At 42.2% G+C, this 14,103-nt stretch overlaps 1 protein-coding gene across 1 annotated transcript in view; it reads left to right on the top strand.

Annotated features, from left to right (window-relative positions):
- EFCAB11 (EF-hand calcium binding domain 11) overlaps window positions 1-14,103 on the top strand; it is a 197,732-nt gene that overhangs the window by 176,226 nt on the left and 7,403 nt on the right. The gene's annotated exons all lie outside the window — the stretch shown is intronic.

Below are 14,103 nucleotides of genomic sequence, written 5' to 3'. Positions count from 1 at the left end.
AGTTGAAGTTCAAAGCAGTTGCAAAAGAGGCCTCAGCCCATCCCATGGGGAACTCTGAACATGGGATGGCCCTTCAGGGATGTCTTGAACTGAGGCAAGGGGCTGAGTGCCTTAGTCCTTTGGACGTCTTGGCAACACATCACAGCATCCACTACAAGTGCACTGAAGGATTTTGGCTGATTGTGGTGAGACTCTTGGGGTGGCTGAGTGACTACCTTCAGATACTTAATCTCTGAGACCCAGAACCGGAATTTTCTTTATGTGTCCATAGATAATTGGCATCTCCATGACAAGGTCACACTAACTAAATTCAGACAAGACTAATGAATACACAGCAAATTGATTTGTTTACAATGAGACCATCCTTTCGCAGTGATCAAAATATTTGTGTTCTTTATCTCTAATACCCCTTTTCCCAGGTTCAAGTTGAAACAGGAAGTAATTGGGCTCCAAGAAATCTCTCTGTAAGAAGAAAAATTGAAGGCATTCAATTATTCTTCTTCCAGAGATGGGATGAGTAAGATGCCAGAAATGTTTGTGACACGATGAAGACAGAATATGTTTCTTTTCTCAACAAGAAAAAAGAGAAGTCTAGGAAAAGAGATACAAGAAAAGCATGATCCAAAAGGAGGCAAACTAAAATGAACCATGATTTTGAGTCATTGATGGAGTGTAATAAAAGAGAATCAGAACAAGCTACTCTGGGAACACTCTCCCTAAGTCACCCAAGAGCTGTGGCATTGGACCCAAAAAGAAGAAATGCGGTGCTGACACAGTCCTTGGCTCTCCAGGGAACAGCATCTACCTACTCAAAATAATTTTGTTTTTTAATTTATTTTTGGCTGCATTGGGTCTTTGTTGCTGCGCACGGGCTTTCTCTAGTTGCGGCAAGCGGGGGCTACTCTTCGTTGTGCTGCGCGGGCTTCTCGTTGCGGTGGCTTCTCTTTTGCGGAGCATGGGCTCTAGGCGCGCGGGCTTCAGTAGTTGTGGCGCATGGGCTCAGTAGTTGTGGCTCGCGGGCTCTAGAGCGCAGGCACAGTAGCTGTGGCGCACGGGCTTAGTTGCTCCATGGCACGTGGGATCTTCCCAAACCAGGGCTTGAACCCGTGTCCCCTGCACTGGCAGGCAGATTCTTAACCACTGCGCCACCAGGGAAGCCCTACTCAAAATAATTCAAATGCAGTTTTTTGGTTTTCAACTCAGAATTAACCGGCAGACCAAGCAGAGAGGACTTATGGTTACGGAACAGAATGTAATGCTGTCAATCAGAACAATGGAAATGCATAGATCAAACTGACAGAAGTTGAAAGAGGAAAGCGGGGGAGCTGATATCTTCATCTCACACTGTGTGGAGTTAAGAAATACTGTGTCAAGTTCATGGAATGAGAAATAGAACTTTAAATACACTAAAGTATACTTTTATGAAAGTAACCCAAAGAAGAATTAAAAATAATACTGAGACTACCAAACTTTGGAAGGGAGAAGGGGCAGTAAAAGCAGAGTAAGTAAACGCTGATCTTCTGTTATTGATAGGTAAGGTACAGCGTTGATAAATTAGGAAAGAGAGAGGTAGGCATATTATTTACAGTTATGGGGTAACCACCAGACACATAGACAGAAATGGCCCAGTGGTTGGCTTTGGGATGTAGTTGTGGATAGAGATGATCTGAGGGGAAAGAATGCTACTGCTGTAGTATCTTTTTATCCTTATATATGCATTCCTTTCAAATTTTGAAAAATACGTGTAATCTTTAAATTACCAGGTAAAGCTTAATTATTAACCAGAAAGACGTTTGGTGGGTATAAACTTGGCCTGATTTGGGGACAGATCTCTTACATTCTGGGAAAGCCAGCAAAATTCCCTTCACCAGCAATGGAGGATTCATCTTTGGTATTCCCCCAATTTCAGGACCTGTCCCTACCAAAAAGACATGGGTCCACACAGATGCGTTGTAATTGGCTGGACTCCACTTCCTGCGCATCCCAACAACACAGATCAACGTGAAAGTCATCTGACCTCTCCCAGAGGAGCCTGTTTCAATCCTCTGTGGCTCAAATAGGGCATAACTGGAACAGTGGTTCCCAGCTGTGGCCACACACTAGGCTCTCTTGTGGAGCTTTAAAAATGTATTCTGGCCCAGGCTCCACCTCAGACCAATGAAATCTATGACCCAGGATTTATTATTTTTTTTAAAAAGTCCCCAGGTGTTTCTACTGTGCGGTTAGAGTTGATAATCCTCCACCCGGTCATTCTGTGTGTGGCTCCCCAGAATCATAAAGCACGTCCACCTCAAGGCAGCTCACACTTCTCTCATCATCACAATTCTTTCATTTCTTCTTCTCAACGCAGCGTTTGAACCTCCTCATAAATCCTCCTTATCTCAAAACTTTCTCCCTTGTTTCTTTGAACCCCACTCCCCCTGATTCTCTTCCTCTGTGCTGAGCCATCTCAGTCTACTTCCTAGGGTCCTCTTCCCTTGCCTTCTTGGGACTCTACTCTCTGTACTGTTTCCAGTCTCTCAAGGATTTTAACCACCTTCTTGACCCACCATTATCATCGTGCTCAGGGTGGCTCCCAAATCATCCCCTCCATCCCAGATCTCTCCTCTGAACTTCAGGACTGGATATCTGGTTGCCTACTGGGCATCTCCACTTTGATATCTCACAGGTACTTCAAACAAGACCCGCCCCCATTGGAACTCATCATCCTTTCTCCCATCTCTCTTGCTGTGTTGAATGGCACTGGTTGTCCAACCCATTTCGGTTATACAAACACAAACTCCAGGAATCCTCTAGGCACTTCTGTTTTCCTCCTCTGTACAACATCCAACTCATCTTGTCTTAGTCAGCCCCCTTCTGTTTCATCTCTGTAACTCGGCTTCAGGTCAGTCCAACAGCATCTCTTCACTGGATATCTGCAACGATCTCCTACCCAATCTCCCTGTCTTAATCACGTGCCCTTTCAATGCTCACTTGGGCCAGAGTGATCCTTCCAAAGCACAAATATGACTGTGTCAATCTCCTGCTTAAAACCCTTCAATCGCTTCCTCGTGGCCTTCCAAGTCCAAACTTAGAAAGGTCCTCCAGGCACATAGTAACTCAGTCCTCCCTGCCTCTCCAGTTTCAGCACCTGCCACCACCAACAAATGCCCTGTGCATCTCCCCACGCTGTGCCGGCCCGCCACGCCTCTAATCTGCCAGCCTGCTTCCTTGCTGCTTTCCCCTGCAGTCTCCTGGGCTGGCATGCCCTCCCTGGCTTTCAGCTGTCTCCTCCTCACACTTCAAATTTTTTCTCAGGCCTCACCATCTCCATGCCACCTCCTCTTCCTGGGTGCCTATCCCAGGGCCTGGAAAACAGTAGATGTACTCAAGAAATGTTTACAGAATTACGAACACATAACACTGAATTTCAGAGACGAAATAGAATTACTACACGAAGAAAGTGAAAAAGAGAATTATATAACTTATCTCTAATTCTCAAATGCCTTGACTTTAAAGGAGGCTTTTCAGTGTACTCTAAAGAGCCCTGGGGGGGGGGTCCCACAGATCCCCCTCAAAGACCCTCAGTGGGGATCCTCATTTTAAACAAGACTGCTTTATTTTCATCAATTTTATATATTGGTCTTCTGAGAAAGGTCTAGTTGGGTTTTTTTTTGGTTTTGTTTGTTTTTGGCTGCGTTGGGTCTTCGTTGTGGCACGCGAGCTTCTCTCTAGCTGTGGTGCGTGGGCTCCGTAGTTGTGGCACACGGGCTCTCTAGTTGCGGCACACAGGGTTAGTTGCCCCGCGGCATGTGGGATCTTAGTTCCCCAACCAGGGATCGAACCCGCATCCCCCGCACTGGAAGGCGGACTCTTAACCACTGGACCACCAAGGAGGTCCCAAGAAAGGTCTAGTTTGAACAAAGTTTTTTGTGGCTAAGAAATATCTGAAAACCAATGGTCTAAATTATTCAAATAATTCAGGTGAAGTGTAATTTCTATTTGAATTACTTCTCTCCAAAATTCTCATCAATCTATGTTTCTTTTTTTTAGACAGAATAGCACAGGGATGTTTTCTCTTGGTTTTACTTAGTGTCTTAGTGACATATTGCCTTTTTTTCTTTTTTAGCTTTAAAAAGAAATTCTTATTTTGAGTGGGTAATACATGCATATGGTCCAAAAGAAAAAGGCGGGAATTCAGTCAAAAAATCAGCCTCCCCACAAACACGCATCCCCCATCTCCAGAGACAATACTGTAGCTGGCTTCAGCATGTCCTTCCACAGAGATTTCCATGCAGGGGTCACTGCTCTGGTGGGCAGGAGGCACATACCCTTGCCAGGGACAATGGAAGGACAAGCCTTCTAAATGCCACTGATGGTTTAATCATTGCACACTTGGAATGGCCTCGGAGAGACACCTGGTCCCACTATCCAGTGACTGTCAGGAAGAAGGGCTTGACATCAACCCTTCCAACATCAAAACCATTTTTGGCAGACAACTTCTAGCATTTGCTTGGCTCATATCCAAATACCCATTTAGGTCAGCTTATTTACTTACCTAGGGGCACATTTTCCTCCTAATACATTTTGGAGGAGTTATCAGAAAATTACACTACTTAAAATGAGATGGTCTGTGGGTGCTTTACTGAGATTTTTTTTTTAGAGTAAGTGTCTGCTATTTCAGTAGGTGGTGTTGGGACAGTTGACTCTCAAAGGGGAAATAATTAGAAAGTCCTACCTATCCCAATCACAGAAATAAAGATGTACTGAAGATCTAAACATGGTGAAAATGCTCTAGAACTATTAGAAGAAAACATAAGAAAAAACCAGAATTGTGAGAAAATAAATTATGAATTTTGGAGAGGAAAGGTTTGTTTGTTTTTTTAGATGACACAGAAAAGACAAAGTATAAATAGAGGTACACCTAATTAGAAAACTATTGCCAAAATAACACCATGGGGGGCTTCCCTGGTGGTGCAGTGGTTGACTGTCCGCCTGCCGATGCAGGGGACATGGGTTCGTGCCCTGGTCCAGGAAGATCCCACTTGCCACGGAGCAGCTAGTCCCGTGAGCCATGGCCGCTGAGCCTGCGCGTCTGGAGCCTGTGCTCCGCAAGGGGAGAGGCCACAACAGTGAGAGGCCCGCGTACCGCAAAATATAAATAAATAAATAATAACACCATGAACAAGATTAAAAGACAAGTGGTAGCCTGGGAGAAGGATTTATAAAACAGCTAGCAGACAGAGGATTATTATCTAAAATGTATATAATTCCCACAAGTCAGGTAGAAAAAGACATACAACCCAAAGTGAAAACATGCAAAGGATATGAGCTGAGAATTTATAGAAGAAGAAATAAGAATGGGCAATGCATGTATGAAAAGATAGTCAACTTCATATATAATTAGGGAAGTGCAATTAAGAAAACTCTTTTTTTGCCAATCATATTGGCACAAAATTTTTAAGTCTGAGGATACTAAATGTTGGCTAAGATGTGAGGGAATTAACTGGTCCTCTCATTCACTGTCAGTGGGAGTGTAAATTGACACATGCTTCAGAGAGCAATTTGACAGCATCTTGAAAGTTTGAAAATGTGCCTCCTGTATAACCCAGCAATTTCCTTTCTAGGTATTGCTCTAGAGATACTCCTGCACAAGGAGCCATGTTCAAGGATGCATATTTATGCTTTTCCATCTAAATGTCCACCAGTGGGGGAATGGCTAAAACACTGTAGGCTGTGTATTCTGTGCAATAGTTCGCTGCCTGCATTAGTTTGCTCGGGCTGCCGTGACAAAGTACCACAGATCAGGTGGCTTAAACAGAAAGCAGAAATCTATTTTCTCACAATTCTGGAGCCTAGAAGTCTGAGACCCAGGTGTCAGCAGGGTCGGTTTCTTCTGAGGCCTCTCTCCTTGGCTTACAAAGGGCTGTATTCACTCTGTGTTCTCACATGGTCTTCTTTCTGTGTGTCTGTGTCCTAATCTCCTCTTCCATAAGAGCTAATCATATTAGATCAGGGCCCACCCTAATGGCCCCATTTTAACCTAATTATCTCTTTAAAGACCCTATGTCCAAATAGTCACATTCTGAGGCACTGAGGGTTAGGACTTTAACATACGAGTTTTGGGGGCACACAATACATCCCATAAAACAGCCCCCATGAGGAATGGGTGAGATACACATCTAATAGTGCCGCTTCAACTCAGAAAACAATGTGGAGTTGAAAAATAGTTGCAAAATCTATGTTGATTAGCAAAATAGTATGTGCCATATGCTACCACTCACCACTATGGGCATGAAACACACACACAGACCTACACAAATAACTTTTGTATATGTATAAACATTTCAGTGTTCTGGAAGGATTAATTCAAATGCACTGGAGGTTGCCTCCATATCAGTTGGTTAAACGTGACTTTAGCTATATGTAGTACTTTATTTCTTTAAAAAATACTGGAAGCGGACATAGAGAGCAAACGTATGGACACCAAGGGGGGAAAAGGGGGTGGGATGAACTGGGAGATAGGGATTGACATATGTACACTAATATGTATAAAATAGATAACTAATGAGAACCTGCTGTATAGCACAGGGAACTGTATTCAATGCTCTGTGGGGACCTAAATGGGAAGGAAATCCAAAAAGGAGGGGATATATATATACATGTAGCTGATTCACTTTGCTGTACAGCACAAGCTAACACAACATTGTAAAGCAACTCTATCCCGATTTAAAAAAAATAAAAAATATTGGAAGCAAATATGGTGAGATGTGAATGGTTTCTAATTCTAGGGAGTATAATATGGGAGTTTGGTTGTTATATTCTTTGTAGTTTTTTTTTGTTTGTTTGTTTTGTTTTTTTTTTCCTTTCCTTTTTTTTTTTTTATTAAACATCTTTATTGGGGTATAATTGCTTTACAATGGTGTGTTATATAATTGCTTTACAATGGTGTGATTCACTCTGCTTTATAACAAAGTGAATCAGCTATACATATACATATGTTACCATATGTCTTCCCTCTTGCGTCTCCCTCCCTCCCACTCTCCCCATCCCACCCTTCCAGGCTGTCACAAAGCACGGAGCTAATATCCCTGTGCCTTGCGGCTGCTTCCCCCCAGCTATCTACCTTACTACGTTTGTTAGTGTGTATATGTCCATGACTCTCTCTCGCCCTGTCAAAACTCACCCCTCCCCCTCCCCATACCCTCAAGTCCGTTCTCCAGTAGGTCTGCGTCTTTATTCCTATCTTACCCCTAGGTTCTTCATGACATTTTTTTCCCTTAAATTCCATATATATGTGTTAGCATACGGTATTTGTCTTTTTCTTTCTGACTTACTTCACTCTGTATGACAGACTCTAGGTCTATCCATCTCATTACAAATAGCTCAATTTCATTTCTTTTTAAGGCTGAGTAATATTCCATTGTGTATATGTGCCACATCTTCTTTATCCATTCATCCGATGATGGGCGCTTAGGTTGTTTCCATGTCCTGGCTATTGTAAATAGAGCTGCAATGAACATTTTGGTACATGACTCTTTTTGAATTTTGGTTTTCTCAGGGTATATGCCAAGTAGTGGGATTGCTGGGTCATATGGTAATTCTATTTGTAGTTTTTTAAGGAACCTCCATACTGTTCTCCACAGTGGCTGAACCAATTCACATTCCCACCAGCAGTGCAAGAGTGTCCCCTTTTCTCCACACCCTCTCCAGCATTTATTGTTTCTAGATTTTTTGATGATGGCCATTCTGACTGGTGTGAGATGATATCTCATTGTAGTTTTGATTTGCATTTCTCTAATGATTAATGATGTTGAGCTTTCTTTCATGTGTTTGTTGGCATTCTGTATATCTTCTTTGGAGAAATGTCTATTTAGGTCTTCTGCCCATTTTTGGATGGGGTTGTTTGTTTTTTTGTTATTGAGCTGCATGAGCTGCTTGTAAATTTTGGAGATTAATCCTTTGTCAGTTGCTTCATTTGCAAATGTTTTCTCCCATTCTGAGGGTTGTCTTTTGGTCTTGGTTATGGTTTCCTTTGCTGTGCAAAAGCTTTGAAGTTTCATTAGGTCCCATTTGTTTATTTTTGTTTTTATTTCCATTACTCTAGGAGGTGGGTCAGAAAGGATCTTGCTGTGATTTATGTCATAGAGTGTTCTTCCTATGTTTTCTTCTAAGAGTTTGATAGTTTCTGGCCTTACATTTAGGTCTTTAATCCATTTTGAGCTTATTTTTGTGTATGGTGTTAGGGAGTGATCTAATCTCATACTTTTACATGTACCTGTCCAGTTTTCCCAGCACCATTTATTGAAGAGGCTGTCCTTTCTCCACTGTACATTCCTGCCTCCTTTATCAAAGATAAGGTGTCCATATGTGCGTGGGTTTATCTCTGGGCTTTCTATCCTGTTCCACTGATCTATCTTTCTGTTTTTGTGCCAGTACCATACTGTCTTGATTACTGTTGCTTTGTAATATAGTCTGAAGTCAGGGAGCCTTATTCCTCCAGCTCCTTTTTTCGTTCTCAAGATTGCTTTGGCTATTCGGGGTCTTTTGTGTTTCCATACAAATTGCGAAATTTTTTGTTCTAGTTCTGTGAAAAATGCCAGTGGTAGTTTGATAGGGATTGCATTGAATCTGTAGATTGCTTTGGGTAGTAGAGTCATTTTCACAATGTTGATTCTTCCCATCCAAGAACATGGTATATCTCTCCAACTATTTGTATCATCTTTAATTTCTTTCATCAGTGTCTTATAATTTTCTGCATACAGGTCTTTCGTATCCTTAGGTAGGTTTATTCCTAGATATTTTATTCTTTTTGTTGCAATGGTAAATGGGAGTGTTTTCTTGATTTCACTTTCAGATTTTTCATCATTAGTATATAGGAATGCCAGAGATTTCTGTGCATTAATTTTGTATCCTGCTACTTTACCAAATTCATTGATTAGCTCTAGTAGTTTTCTGGTAGCATCTTTAGGATTCTCTATGTATAGTATCATGTCATCTGCAAACAGTGACAGCTTTACTTCTTCTTTTCCGATTTGGATTCCTTTTATTTCCTTTTCTTCTCTGATTGCTGTGGCTAAAACTTCCAAAACTATGTTGAATAAGAGTGGTGAGAGTGGGCAACCTTGTCTTGTTCCTGATCTTAGTGGAAATGCTTTCAGTTTTTCACCATTGAGGATGATGTTTGCTGTGGGCTTGTCATATATGGCTTTTATTATGTTTAGGAAAGTTCCCTCTATGCCTACTTTCTGGAGGGTTTTTATCATAAATGGGTGTTGAATTTTGTCGAAAGCTTTCTCTGCATCTATTGAGATGATCATATGGTTTTTCTCCTTCAATTTGTTAATATAGTTTATCACATTGATAGATTTGCGTATATTGAAGAATCCTTGCATTCCTGGAATAAACCCCACTTGATCATGGTGTATGATCCTTTTAATGTGCTGTTGGATTCTGTTTGCTAGTATTTTGTTGAGGATTTTTGCATCTATGTTCATCAGTGATATTGGCCTGTAGTTTTCTTTCTTTGTGACATCCTTGTCTGGTTTTGGTATCAAGGTGATGGTGGCTTCGTAGAAGGAATTTGGGAGTGTTCCTCCCTCTGCTATATTTTGGAAGAGTTTGAGAAGGATAGGTGTTAGCTCTTCTCTAAACGTTTGATAGAATTCACCTGTGAAGCCATCTGGTCCTGGGCTTTTGTTTGTTGGAAGGTTTTTAATCACAGTTTCAATTTCAGTGCTTGTGATTGGTCTGTTCATATTTTCTATTTCTTCCTGATTCAGTCTTGGCAGGTTGTGCATTTCTAAGAATTTGTCCATTTCTTCCAGATTGTCCATTTTATTGGCATAGAGTTGCTTGTAGTAATCGCTCATGATTTTTTTTATTTCTGCAGTGTCAGTTGTTACTTCTCCTTTTTCATTTCTAATTCTATTGATTTGAGTCTTCTCCCTTTTTTTCTTGATGAGTCTGGCTAGTGGTTTATCTATTTTGTTTATCTTCTCAAAGAACCAGCTCTTAGTTTTATTGATCTTTGCTATTGTTTCCTTCATTTCTTTTTCATTTATTTCTGATCTGATTTTTATGATTTCTTTCCTTCTGCTAGCTTTGGGGTTTTTTTGTTCTTCTTTCTCTAATTGCTTGAGGTGCAAGGTTAGGTTGTTTATTCGAGATGTTTCCTGCTTCTTAAGGTGGGCTTGTATTGCTATAAACTTCCCCCTTAGAACTGCTTTTGCTGCATCCCATAGGTTTTGGGTCGTTGTGTCTCCATTGTCATTTGTTTCTAGGTATTTTTTGATTTCCCCTTTGATTTCTTCAGTGATCACTTCATTATTAAGTAGTGTATTGTTTAGCCTCCATGTGTTTGTATTTTTTACAGATCTTTTCCTGTAATTGATATCTAGTCTCATGGCGTTGTGGTCGGAAAAGATACTTGATACAATTTCAGTTTTCTTAAATTTACCAAGGCTTGATTTGTGACCCAAGATATGATCTATCCTGGAGAATGTTCCATGAGCACTTGAGAAAAATGTGTATTCTGTTGTTTTTGGATGGAGTGTCCTATAAATATCAATTAAGTCCATCTTGTTTAATGTATCATTTAAAGCTTGTGTTTCCTTATTTATTTTCATTTTGGATGATCTGTCCATGGGTGAAAGTGGGGTGTTAAAGTCCCCTACTATGAATGTGTTACTGTTGATCTCCCCTTTTATGGTTGTTAGTATTTGCCTTATGTATTGAGGTGCTCCTATGTTGGGTGCATAAATATTTACAATTGTTATATCTTCTTCTTGGATCGATCCCTTGATCATTATGTAGTGTCCTTCTTTGTCCCTTTTAATAGTCCTTATTTTAAAGTCTATTTTGTCTGATATGAGAATTGCTACTCCAGCTTTCTTTTGGTTTCCATTTGCATGGAATATCTTTTTCCATCCCCTTACTTTCAGTCTGTATGTGTCTCTAGTTCTGAAGTGGGTCTCTTGTAGACAGCATATATAAGGGTCTTGTTTTTGTATCCATTCAGCCAATCTGTGTCTTTTGGTGGGAGCATTTAGTCCATTTACATTTAAGGTAATTATCGATATGTATGTTCCTATTTCCATTTTATATATTGTTTTGGGTTCGCTACTATAGGTCATTTCCTTCTCTTGTGTTTCGTGTCTAGAGAAGTTCCTTTAGCATTTGTTGTAAAGCTGGTTTGGTGGTGCTGAACTCTCTCAGCTTTTGCTTGTCTGTAAAGGTTTTAATTTCTCCATCAAATGTGAATGAGATCCTTGCTGGGTAGAGTAGTCTTGGTTGCAGGCTATTCTCCTTCATCACTTTCAGTATGTCCTGCCACTCCCTTCTGGCTTGTAGGGTTTCTGCTGAGAGATCAGCTGTTAACCTTATGGGGATTCCCTTGTGTGTTATTTGTTGTTTTTCCCTTGCTGCTTTTAATATGCTTTCTTTGTATTTAATTTTTGACAGTTTGATTAATATGTGTCTTGGCGTGTTTCTCCTTGTATTTATCCTGTATGGGACCCTCTGTGCTTCCTGGACTTGATTAACTATTTCCTTTCCCATATTAGGGAAGTTTTCAACTATAATCTCTTCAAATATTTTCTCAGTCCCTTTCTTTCTTTCTTCTTCTTCTGGAACCCCTATAATTCGAATGTTGGTGCGTTTCATGTTGTCCCAGAGGTCTCTGAGACTGTCCTCAGTTCTTTTCATTCTTTTTTCTTTATTCTGCTCTGCAGTAGTTATTTCCACTACTTTATCTTCCAGGTCACTTATCCGTTCTTCTGCCTCAGTTATTCTGCTATTGATCCTATCTAGAGTGATTTTAATTTCATTTATTGCATTGTTCATCGTTGCTTGTTTCATCTTTAGTTCTTGTAGGTCCTTGTTAACTGTTTCTTGCATTTTGTCCATTCTACTTCCAAGATTTCGGATCATCCTTACTATCATTATTCTGAATTCTTTTTCAGGTAGATTGCCTATTTCCTCTTCATTTGTTAGGTCTGGTGGGTTTTTATCTTGCTCCTTCATCTGCTGTGTGTTTTTCTGTCTTCTCATTTTGCTTATCTTACTGTGTTTGGGGTCTCCTTTTTGCAGGCTGCACTTTCGTAGTTCCCGTTGTTTTTGATGTCTGTCTCCAGTGGCTAAGGTTGTTTCAGTGGGTTGTGTAGGCTTCCTGGTGGAGGGGACTAGTGCCTGTGTTGTGCTGGATGAGGCTGGATCTTGTCTCTCTAGTGGGCAGGTTCACGTCTGGTGGTGTGTTTTGGGGTGTCTGTGGCCTTATTATGATTTTAGGCAGCCTCTCTGCTAATGGGTGGGGTTGTGTTCCTGTTTTGCTAGTTGTTTGGCATAGGTTGTCCAGCACTGTGGCTTGCTGGTCATTGAGTGAAGCTGGGTGCTGGTGTTAAGATGGAGGTCTCTGGGATATTTCCACCGTTTAATATTATGTGGAGCTGGGAGGTCTCTTGTTGACCAGTGTCCTGAAGTTGGCTCTCCTACCTCAGAGGCAGAGCCTTGACTCCTGGCTGGAGCACCAAGAGCCTTTCATCCACACAGCTCAGAATAAAAGGGAGAAAAAGTAGGGAGAATTAGTAGAAGTATGAGTAAAGAAAGAAGGAAAGGAGGAAAGGAAGGAAGGAAGAAAGAAGCAAAGAAGGAAAGGAGGGAGGGAGGGAGGGAGGAAGGAAGGAAGGAGGGAAAGAAGGAAAAAAGACAGAAAGAAAGATGATACAGTAAAAATAAAATAAAGTATAATATAGTTATTGAATTAAAAAATATTTAGAAAAAAAAAAAAAAGGGACGGATAGAACCTTAGGACAAATGTTGGAAGCAAAGCTATACAGAGAAAATCTTACACAGAAGCATACACATACACCTTCACAAAAAGAGGTAAAGGGGGAAAAATCATAAATCCTGCTCCCTGAGACCACCTCCTCAATTTGGGGTGATTCGTTGTCTAAAGGAGGGAAGGAAGGAAGGAAAGAAAGAAAGAACGAAGGTAAAGTATAATAAAGTTATTACAATTAAACTTAATTATTAAGAAAAAGAATTTTTAAAAAAAAGTCATGGACGGATAGAGCCCTAGGACAAATGGTGGAAGCAAGAGTATACAGACAGGATCTCACACAGAAGCATACACGTACACATTCACAAAAAGAAGAAAAGGGAAAAAATCATAGATCTCGCTCCTAAATTCCACCTCTTCAATTTGGGATCATTCCTTGTCTATTCAGGTATTCCACAGATGCAGGGTATATCAAGTTGATTGTGGAGCTTTAATCCGCTGCTTCTGTGGCTGCTGGGAGAGATTTCCCTTTCTCTTCTTTGTTCTCACAGCTCACAGGAGCTCAGCTTTGGATTTGGCCCTGCCTCTGCGTGTAGGTCGCTGGAGGGCGTCTGTTTTTTCGCTCAGACAGGACGGGGTTAAAGGAGCCGCTGATTCGGGGCCTCCGGCTCACTCAGGCCGGGGGTTGGGGGATGGGGGTAGGAGGGGCACTACGTGCGGGGCGGGCCTGCGGCTGCAGAGGCAGCGTGACGTTGCGGCAGAGGCCGGCGTGATGTTGCACCAGCCTGAGACCCGCCGTGCGTACTCCCGGGGAAGTTGTCCCTGGATCCCGGGAACCTGGCAGTGGCGGGCTGCACAGGCTCCGCGGAAGAGGGGTGTGGAGAGTGACCTGTGCTCGCACACAGGCCCCTTGGTGGCGGCAGCAGCAGCCTTAGCGTCTCCCGCCCGTCTCTGGGGTCCGCGGTTTTAGCCGCGGTTCGCGCCCGTCTCTGGGGTTCGCGCTTTTAGCCGCGGCTCGCGCCCGTCTCTGGAGTTCCTTTAAGCAGCGCTCCTAAACCCCTCTCCTCGCGCACCAGGAGACAAAGAGGGAAGAAAAAGTCTCTTGCCTCTTCGGCCGGTGCAGGCTTTTCCCCGAACTCCCTCCCGGCTAGTCGTGGTGCACTAACCCCTTCAGGCTATGTTCAAGCCGCCAACCCCAGTCCTCTCCCTGAGCTCCGTCCAAAACCAAAACCCGAGCCTCAGCTCGCAGCCCCGCCCGCCCCGGCGGGTGAGCAGACAAGCCACTCGGGCTGGTGAGTGCCGGTCAGCACCGATCGTCTGTGCAGGAATCTCCCCGCTTTGCCCTC

Source organism: Phocoena sinus, chromosome 2 (assembly GCF_008692025.1).
Source record: "Phocoena sinus isolate mPhoSin1 chromosome 2, mPhoSin1.pri, whole genome shotgun sequence".
In the NCBI taxonomy this organism is placed as follows: Eukaryota; Metazoa; Chordata; class Mammalia; order Artiodactyla; family Phocoenidae; genus Phocoena; species Phocoena sinus.
The sequence above is the reverse complement of the archived record's forward strand: the minus strand, read 5'-3'. Positions and strand labels throughout refer to the sequence as shown.